The sequence below is a fragment of the Phyllostomus hastatus genome, unplaced genomic scaffold (assembly GCF_019186645.2).
Source record: "Phyllostomus hastatus isolate PE091 unplaced genomic scaffold, TTU_PhHast_1.1 phas_contig_34, whole genome shotgun sequence".
Classification (NCBI taxonomy): Eukaryota; Metazoa; Chordata; class Mammalia; order Chiroptera; family Phyllostomidae; genus Phyllostomus; species Phyllostomus hastatus.
This window is the reverse complement of record NW_025333857.1, coordinates 34,624,285-34,634,714: the sequence shown is the minus strand read 5'-3', so window position 1 is coordinate 34,634,714 and position 10,430 is coordinate 34,624,285. Positions and strand designations below refer to the sequence as shown.

At 42.2% G+C, this 10,430-nt stretch overlaps 1 pseudogene; it reads left to right on the top strand.

The window, feature by feature from the left end:
* Positions 1-4,680: 4,680 nt before the first annotated feature.
* On the top strand, positions 4,681-5,027 carry LOC123819910 (annotated as a pseudogene).
* The last annotated feature ends 5,403 nt before the right edge of the window (positions 5,028-10,430 follow it).

Here is a 10,430-nt window from a genome sequence, read left to right as displayed (position 1 = left end):
TAATCACAGTAGGCAGTGTATTGGATTCTGTGATTAAACAATCATTTTCCCAAGTTTTGAATTACCTCTCTTAGGAGATAATTTAGTTTTATGAAAAACACATGCAAGAACCTGGTGGGTTCACAGTTTCTGGGCTCATCCTGCTCCATGATGTCCCCTCTGCTCCCTCCTCCCCTGCATTCTGCTCTGCCATACTCTGCTCTGAAGGAACAGCTGCCATCTCCTAGCAAGTGGGCGGCCTAGTGGAGCAAGATGGCATGAGACCCTTCTTTGCCCTGCTCTCAGAGAATACCATGGCCCAAGAAGTCTGCATATGCCCTGACTGGTATGGATCAGTTGGCTAGGAGTCATCCTGTAAAGCAAAATGTTGCTGGTTCAATTCCCAGTCCTGGCACATGCCTGGGTTGTGGGCCAGGTACCCAGTAGGGAGCACATGAAAGACAACCACACATTGATGTTTTTCTTCCTCCCTTCCCCTTTCTCTAAAAATAAATAAATAAAGTCTTTAAAAAAAAGAAAATATAGTGCTGTCTTCTTGAGTGGTATGAAAGAATACCTCCAGTTCTGATGTGGCTGCAAAATACTACCTAGATACAGGAGCTGATGTCATAGATGAAGATTATAGAGGAAACCTTAATGTTGTGCTGTTTAATTTTAGCAAAGAAAGTTTAAAGTAAAAAAGGTAATGAGATTGCATAGCTCATTTGTGCAAGGATTGTTTGATTATTTTTTTAATCCAGAAATAGAGGAAGTCCAAGTATTGGATGACACTAAGAGAAATTCAGGAGGCTTTGGTTCCACTCAAACACATATAAGATACCAGACTTCCGGCAAGATGGAGGAATAGGTGGACGTACCGTGCCTCGTCGCACAACCAAGATTAGAACAACAATTTACAGACAGAATATCACTCAGATCTGACAGGATTTATCTGAATGGAAGTCAGACAGCCAAGAAGTTGAAGTAAACCCGTACATCCAGACTGGTAGGAGATGACGAGCTGGGCAGGCGCGGGGCTGGCTCGGGTCGGCGGCGCACGGAGGTCGGGGAAAATTTGGCGCGAAATTGGCGCGACAGCCATCCGGGGTGCAAGAATGCAGCGGTGATCCCTGAGTACGCAAGCTGCGGCTGGCGGACCCTGTGGGGCAGCAATTGTGGACCAGGGCAGAGCTCACAGCCCAGGATCCCAAGGAAGGGCCTGAGCCCAGGAGAACGAAACTATCGCCATTGTCCCCTCCCGCTCCTGCCCCCGCCCACACATATAACGTCACAATCTAGCGACCAGGGTGCCCAGCCCCTGTGAACACCTAAGGCTCCGCCCCCCACTGTAACAAGAGCGACCAGAGACAGGGAAAGACATAAGACATGTATCCAACAGAACAGATCAGTCCCCCAGGACTCATCCTTTTGAGCGATCAAGAAATAGCCAATCTATCAGATGCACAGTTCAAAACACTGGTGATCAGAAAGCTCACGGAATTGGTTGATTTGGGGTGCAATTTAGATGAAAGGATGCAGGTTACCATAAAAGAGATGCAGGAAGATACGTGGAGGAGAGCCAATAGTGAAAGGAAGGAATCTGAGTCTCAAAACACTACAGTGGACCAGAAGGAAGATAGAATCAACCAAGCAGGAAAGCATGATGAAATAAGAATTCAAAAAATCGAGGAAAAGCTTAAGAGCATCCAGGACACCTTTAAACGTTCCAACATCCGAATTATAGGGGGTACCAGAGCGGGAAGGAGAAAAGCAACAGATGGAGCACGTATTTGAACAAATAATAAAGGAGAACTTCCCCAATCTGGCAAAGGGAACAGTCTTCCAAGAAATCCAAGAAGCTCAGAGAGCCCCAAAGAAGTTGGACCCAAGAAGAAACACACCAAGGCACATCATAATTACATTAGCCAAGGTAAAAACGAAGGAGAGAATCCTAGCAGCAGCAAGAGATAAGGGGACAGTCACCTACAAAGGAGTTCCCATCAGACTGTCAGCTGATTTCTCCAAAGAGACCTTGCAGGCAAGAAGGGGCTGGAAAGAAATATTCCAAATCATGAAAGACAAGGACCTACATCCCAGATTGCTCTATCCAGCAAAGCTCTCATTTAGAATGGAAGGGCAGATAAAGTGCTTCTCAGATAAGGTCAAGTGAAAGGAGTTCATCATCACCAAGCCCTTATTTTATGAAATGCTAAAGGGACTTATCTAAGAAAAGAAGATAAAGAAAAGACATGTATAGTAAAAGGACAGCAAACTCACAATTATTAACAACCACACCTAAAGCAAAGCCAAAAGAAACTAAGTAAACAACTAGAACAGGAAGAGAACCACAGAAATGGAGGGCACATGGAGGGCTAGCAGCAGGGGGGGGGGTGGGAGGAGGAGAGAGGGGGAAAAGGTACAAAGAATAAGTAGCATAGAATGTAGGTTGATAATAGATAGGGGGAGGGCAAGAATAGTACGGGAAATGTAGAAGCTAAAGAACTCATAAGAATGACACATGGACATGAACTAAAGGGGGGAACGTGGGTGGGAGAGGGGGTACAGGGTGGAGGGGAGAGAAGGGGGGGGAAATGGAACAACTGTAATAGCATAATCAATAAAAAACATTAAAAAAGAATAAAATAATTAAATGAAACTAAAAAAAAAAAGAAAAGAAAACAAAGTGCTTCCCATCTGTCACACCCCCTGTCCTTCCACATCCATGAAAGGTAGGACAACCTTAAGTATTACCCACTTGACAGCAAAGGAAAATGAGGTGCCAAGATGTTATGTGGGGCCACTCAAGTAGTCTGCATTGGAGCCAGACTTTTAATAAAGTCAAACAAAGGTAGACATTCCTAGAAACTTGGATGTATTTCAGTGTAGGTTATAAATGAGGTCTCTTTTCCAATCCAATATACTTTTCTTTGTCCTTTTGTTTCTCTTTCCGCTAGGCTTGTAGTGAGGCTTATAATGAAGTGCTCACCAAAACAAATGAACAAAAACAAACAACAAAAAAAGCACATTCTTAGGTTACAGTAAGTCTTGGCCTGCAATTAGAGCGCCCCCTGCCTTTCAGGGAGTCTCATGCTACCACAAGATAAACATTAAATCAAGGATAGGACAAGTGGAGCCCTGGTTGATAGGGCTCAGTGGATTGAGTGCTGGCCTGTGATCCAAAGGGTGGCTGGTTCTGTCCCTGGTCCAGAGCGCATGCCTGGGTTGCAGCCGAGTCTCCACAGGGGTTGTGTCAGAGGCAACCTCACATTAATGTTTCTCTCCCTCTCTGTCTCCCTTCCTTTCCCAAGAAAGAAAAGAAGGAAGGAAGGAAAGGAAGGAAGGAAGGAAGTTAAAAAATAAAATATTTTTTTAAATGTAAAAAAGTAAAAGGTTACAGCAAGTGGAGAAGGCAGCAGCAATGGTTGGTAATGCTGAAAAGTGAAATGACCAAGTGGAAAGCAGGTGGCGCTGTGTGCAGGAAAGCCTGAGTTCTCATTCCAGCTCTGATGCTTGATCATGAGCAGGCCGTTTAACTCCTCTGAGCCCAAGGAAGCCAAGCCTCTCTCAAACTTGTAATTATTAACACCAACCTCATGTGTCTGGTTTAAGGGTTAATAAATATGAAACATTCAGTGAAATGTCCCACACTTGGTGAGTGTTCACTATTATTAGCTATGTCTTTCAGTCCCAACCCTCTTGACTCCATCCTACAAACCTAAGATTGTTCTTAAGATCAAATAAAATGTTATGAAACCATCTATAAACTAAAGAGCTCCTCAAATGCTACAGTTTTATTAAGACAGATCTAAGCCTATTCTTATGAGTAGAGGTGAGTCACACATAACCCTGGGGATTTTTTTAATTAGTATTGTTTTCCCTTCAAGCCTTCCCTTGATATTCACTTTAATCATTTTTACCCCATTAAAAAATGACTGGGTACAGTGGAATATGTTATATTGGCTCTAGGACCTACAACTCTCTTTAAGGATGGGCTTTTAGCCTTTGCAACAATAAATAACCAACCCGTGAATACCATCCTCCTCCTTCTGCTCAAAGATACCTTAATTCTAGCCATAAGTTGTATCAAGCTGTTTCTGCCTTGCTGTCTTGGATTGCTCGATCCGGGGAAAACCACCCAACATATCGTGAGAATACTCCAGCAGTCCTGTGCAAAAATCCATGCAGCAAAATAGTCAGGTCACCTGCCAACGGCCAGCACTGTCTTGCCAGCAATGTAAGTGAGCCACCTCAGAAGTAAGTCCTCCAACCCCAGACAAGCCTTTCAATGATTAAAGTCAGCTGACACCTTGATTTCAACTTCATGAGAGACCCTGAAGCAGAAGTACCAGATAAGTCACTACCCAAATCCTGATTCACAGAAACTGTATGAGATAACTGTTTCAAGCTGCCAAGTTTGGGGTAATTGGGTACTTTGTTATGTAGTAGTAGATAGCTAATAACAACCCACCCTGAATTGTTAGCAGAGGCTGATTTGAGTTGCATTTCTGCCACTTTCAACCAAAGAATTTCTGAATAATAACAACTACTTATCAGAACCACTTGGGATGGGTCCTGGCCATCTATATTTTTTAAAAGATCTACAAATGATAATAATGTGCAGCCCAGTGAAAAAATCTGTTTATTGGGAGTCTTCAGACAGCTGGTTGTGCAGGCCCCAGGATCATCCTCCTGTCCTCAGTCATGGCTCATGTGGATCCGGTGTCCAACAACATGAATCTCAAACCTGGGGAGTGCCTTCGAGTGCAGGATGAGGTGGCCCTTGATGCCAAGGGATACACAGGACGTCAACGTCATTGTGCGTAACAGCAAGAACGCAGGGGTGTGGGGGAAGGAGCACTGGGAGTCTGTCTTCCCCTTCCAGCCTGGAAGAGATGTGGAGGTGTGCATCACTTTTGACCAGGCAGAGCTGACCGTCAAGCTGCCAGATGGATAAGCATTCAAGTTCCCCAACCGCCTGAACCTGGAGACCATCAAGTTACATGGGAGCAGAAGGTGACTTCAGGGTCAAGTGTGTGACCTTTGAATGAAACCAGCCAACAACCCATAACCCACGCTAAAGGCAGCTGCCTCTGAACCAGCAAAAATGTTCGTTGTGGAATATTTATATTAACACATAATTATAACCCTAAAACTACAAATGAACTAAACTTCCTTTTCCCTCCATGATGCATTGTGATAGGACCAGCTGCTAGGTAATGGAAGATCAGAAAGTCTTCTCCAACATTAGGACAATCTGAAGGGTTTTTTCTTCCTTCTATTTCTAGCATAGAAACGAGCACAAAAGGTTAATTTTCACATCTTTCCTCTTGATTTCCACCTTGGCTTCACTGTACCGAGTCACAAACACAGCCAGTTTATATGACATATTCCTGGCCGTGGGACAGTTTGCAATGGATCCCATCCCATTCTGTTGCCCATTCTCCCATACCCCTCACTCAGGCACACTAACTCATTCATGCAGATCCCACAACTGTTTTTCCAAGGACATATGAAAATTCCCTTTTACCCAGAGAAAATGATGCCACGATGAGATGTTGACACTTCTGCCTCTCCTCACTCATAGACCCAAGATGCTAGAACTTGAAAACAAGAGTAAATGAAGCTAAGTATCTCTTTTTCTCTCTCATTCAGCATTGTTTTTAACAAACACTCAAACAGCTTTCTATGTTGGGAACCACCCTGCCTGGTATCAGAAGCTGTAACCCCCACCAAAGCTAAGGCTGAGGGAATGACCTTGGACCGTAGACCAGCAAGGAGACGAAAGCTTATCTCCCTGGCAGGAGCGCTGCTTCTGCTTCTTCATCCATAACTGGTCCCCAATGCTTGGTCGCTTAGCCAATGACGGGTAAGATTCCCCAAGGGGGAATGATCTAAGACAGGCACGATCATGTGGGAGGCCCCCAAGGAAGGACTTTGGGGGCTACAGCAAAAGGGGGTGATGGACCCTCGCCCCTTGGTTTTGACATAGCCTGAGTCTTCATTGTCTGTGAGAAAATCTCCTTATCTCTTGGTTGCCTTAGTTCCCTTGCTCCACCTAAGCCTGAAACAATGACAGAGGGTGGTACAGCCCTGTGCAGGAAAGGGCAGGTTCCCCAGGTGATCAGGCCTAAGAAAGAATATGTAAAATCCTGTGAAACCTGCTTTGTTTAGAATGCTCTCAACTAAATGATAAGGGTCCAATGAAGAACTAAGTTTGTTCCTTATAGTTTTTTACAGTTCTTTGACCCTGACTCAAAATAGGCCCTCAGAGTTCCTTGTTACCTATTGTTTGATCCTTACTTCCCAGCAATGAGTAATGAGCTTTACCTGAATTCTTATGCAAATGAACCCAATAAAAAGCTTACTCAGGCAGGAGAATGAGGCGCTCTCCTTTAGGGGTGCTCTCCCCTAGAGAGGGTGGCTGAGATGCTCCCCATGAGAGATAGTGGCTGTTCAGTCCCTATTTCCCCACAGGACCTGGTTGTCTCTGTGTATGATTTTCCTTGTATTTCAACGAGCCATCAGCAGCGTTCCACGGTCACTGCCGGTTGGTGGCTGCATCATTTTTATAGCAGCCACACACCAGTAAACCATTTTTAATCTTATTAAGGATTCTGAATTACAAAGGTTTTAGCTACCAATTGATAATGGAATCAACTGTCTACCTGATAGCCTAACATCTCAGTTCCTCTCTCTCCTCATGTCACTCATGAAAACAGTCCCCAAATTCTACTAATTTTACTTCAGAAATCTCATATTGAGACTTTCACCCCCATTTTTGCAGCCACAGCCTTTGTTCAGACTACCATCATCTCCTGCCTAGTCTATTATAACAGCCTCTTAATTGGTGGCTTTGACAAATTTTCTTCACTTCAGTTCATTCTGTCCCTAGATGCCAGACCTATCTTTCCAAAGGGTAAATTGTATCATGCCACTCCCTTGATTAAAAACCTGTCATTAACCTCACATGCCCCCTAATATAATACACTGGGAAGGGCATGTCCTTTCTGTGGTATTCTAATCATGAGGAAACACCAGATAAGCCCACTTGAGAAACATCATATGAAAAAAATGATCCCAATAAAGAAGAGAAGACTCCCAATAAACAAATTTTTTCACTGGGCTGCACATTGTCAAGATCATGAAAGAAAGGGAAAGACTGAGGAGATGTCACAGGCAGACACAGAAAACAAAGAAGACATAATGACTAAATAGAATGCCAGATCTTAAAACAAATTCTGCAACAACAGGAGAACATTAGCAGAAAAACAGTAAAATGCATAGAAACTCTGTAGCTTACTTAATACTACTCTACCAACTTCTTAATTTTGACATTGTACTATGATTATGCAAGATGTTCATATTAGCCCTGGCTGGGTAGCTCCGCTTGTTAGAGTATCATCCATATACCCCAAGGTTGTGGGTTTGATCCCTGGTCAGGGCACATACAAGAATCAGACAACGAATGCATAAATGGAACAACAAATTGATCTCTCTCTCTCTCTCTCTCTCTCTCTCTCTCTCTCTCTCTCTCTCTCACCTTTTCTCTCTCTAAAAAAAATCAATTAAAAATTTTGTTTTAAAAGATGTTAACATTAGAGGAAGCTGGGTGGAGAGAATGTAAAAATTCTCTGGCCCTGACTGGTATGGCTCAGTGAGTTGGGCATCATCCCGCAAACCTTGGTAACATAAAGGTCTGCCAGTTGGATTCCCAGTCAGAACACATACCTGGGATGCGGGCCAGATCCCCAGTTAAGGGCATTAGAGAAGCAACAACACATCGATGTTTCTCTGCTTCTCTTTCTCCCTCCCTTCTCCACTCTCCAAAAATAAATAAATAAAATCTTTAAAAAAAATTATCTGTATTACTCTTGCAATTTTTCTGAAGTCCAAAATTATTTCAAAAGGTGAATAGAAAAGAAACCAGAAAATAAAAATGCCATTGCATCTAATTCCAATAAAGTATATGGGCTTAATGGAGAGAAAATGGGGGGATGGGGAGGATGACAGAGAAGGACAGAGAAAGAGGAAGAGGGACGGGGAAGAGGGAACGGGAAAGAGAGAAAATGATAATATGCATGGCAGGTAACAGGGGAGAAGATGTACATTTACAAGATTGCCCATCAGCCTCCCAAATACACAGTAGTATGAGCATTCCACTGCTGAATGTGGTTTGACACTTTAGAAAAAACAACCCCTAAATGCAAGCCAGTTACTTCATCTGGCACTCAGCTGAAGAAACAGTAATCTGTTCCAACACCAGAGGAAAACTGATTGTGCTGACTTATTGAATGTGGCAGAGAATGCCTCCAAATTTCCATTGGCCCACTCTTTAGCAATGACAATCCCAGTTTGGGGTTGAAATTTGGTCACCCAGCAAAAAGAAATTTAAGAGTTTCTCCATTTATTCACTAAGAAGTATAATGTGGTAATGTGGTCATGAAAACCAAAGCTTTGGTATCTGCCATATAGAACAGAATCTATCTTGAGGCTTAGTCACCTTGTCTGTAAAATAGATACAATAATAAACTTAATTTATAAAGTTGCTATGAGGATTAAATTTTTAACTCATGCCAGTGTTTTACATTTAGCATAGTAATCTGGCACAGGATATTTGCTCATTAAATATTAACTCTTACTTAAAGGGAGAGAAAAACTCAAATTTGTAAAACTGGAGAGTTAGTGACAAGACATTCAAGTGTAACTCTAATTGCACACTCCATTAATCCAGTAGTCAGTAGTTTTGGAATTGTGAACTGGCTCAACTTTCTTTTTCCATTCTAGGCTTAACTCCTTTGGGGATTCTCACATTCTCTGTATTCTATCCACCAAATCATTGAATCTTGCCAGTTTCCTAAAATGAAGAAGAATCCATCCTGTGATCTAGTGACTAAAGAAAAGAAGTGAAAAGGTAAGATAAATCTCTTTGCCTGGGTGCTAATGTCAGCCCTCTTCCCAATGAAGATAGCTTTACCTGATATGCTTTTCATCTTTCCTCTTCCTTCTCTTCTTTTTGCTTATATATAATTGGTACCCCATCGAATAGTCCTAATTACTAAGATTAGGTACATATGCCCTTTTTTCACTTTTTAAAATATATTTTATTAATTATGCTATTACAGTTGTCCCATTTTTTTCTCTCCCCTTTATTCCCTTCTGCCCTGCATCCCTCCTCCCACCAGCATTCCCCACCCTTAACATATAAGTTCTTTGGCTTCTCCTTTTCCTATACTATTCTTAACCTCCCCTATCTATTTTGTGCCTACCATTTATTCTTCTTATTCCTTGTACATTTTCCCCCTCCTCCTCCCTACTGATAACCCTTCATGTGATCTCCATTTCTGTGATTCTGTTCCTGTTCTACTTGTTTGCTTCGTGTGTTTTTGTTTTGTTTTGTTTTGTATTTTAGGTTCAGTTGTTGATAGTTGTGAGTTTGTTGTCATTTTACTGTTTATATCTTTTATCTTCTCTTTCTTAGATAAGTCCCTTTAGCATTTCATAAAATAAGGGCTTGGTGATGATGAACTCCTTTAACTTGACCTTATGTGGGAAGCACTTTATCTGCCCTTCTATTCTAAATGATAGCTTTGCTGGATAGAGTAATCTTGGATGTAGGTCCTTGCCTTTCATGACTTTGAATGCTTCTTTCCAGTCCCTTCTTGCCTGTAAGGTTTCTTTTGAGAAATCAGCTCATAGTCTTATGGGAACCTTTATAGGTAACGGTCTCCTTTTCTCTTGCTGCTTTTAAGATTCTCTCCTTATCTTCAACCTTGGGTAATATAATTATGATGTTTCTTGGTGTGTTCTTCCTTGGGTACAACTTCTTTATCTGTCCTTCCATTCTAAATGAAAGCTTTGCTGGATAGAGTAATCTGGGATATAGGTCCTTGTCTTTCATGACTTGGAATACTTTTTTCCAGCCCCTTCTTGCCTGTAAGGTCTCTTTTGAGAAATCAGCTGGCAGTCTGATGGGAACTCCTTTGTGGGTTACTGTCCCCTTATCTCTTGCTGCTTCTAGGATTCTCTCCTTCAATTTTACCTTGGCTAATGTAATTATGATGTGCCTTGGTGTGTTTCTTCTTGGGTCCAACTCATTTGGGACTCTCTGAGCTTCCTGGACTTACTGGAAGTCTATTTCCTTTGCCAGAATGAGGAAGTTCTCCTTTATTATTTGTTCAAATATGTTTTCAATCTGTTGCTCTACTTCTTCCCCTTCTGGTACCCCTATAATTCGGATGTTGGAACATTTAAAGATGTCCTGGAGGTTCCTAAGCTTTTCCTTGTTTTTTTTTTTTTAATTCTTATTTCTCCGTTCTTTCCTGTTTGGTTGTTTCTTTCTTCCTTCTGGTCCACTCTATTGTTTTGAGTCCCAGTTTCCTTCCCATCACTATTGGTTCCCTGTGCATTTCCCTTCATTTCTTTTATGGTAACCTGCATTCGTTTATCTAATT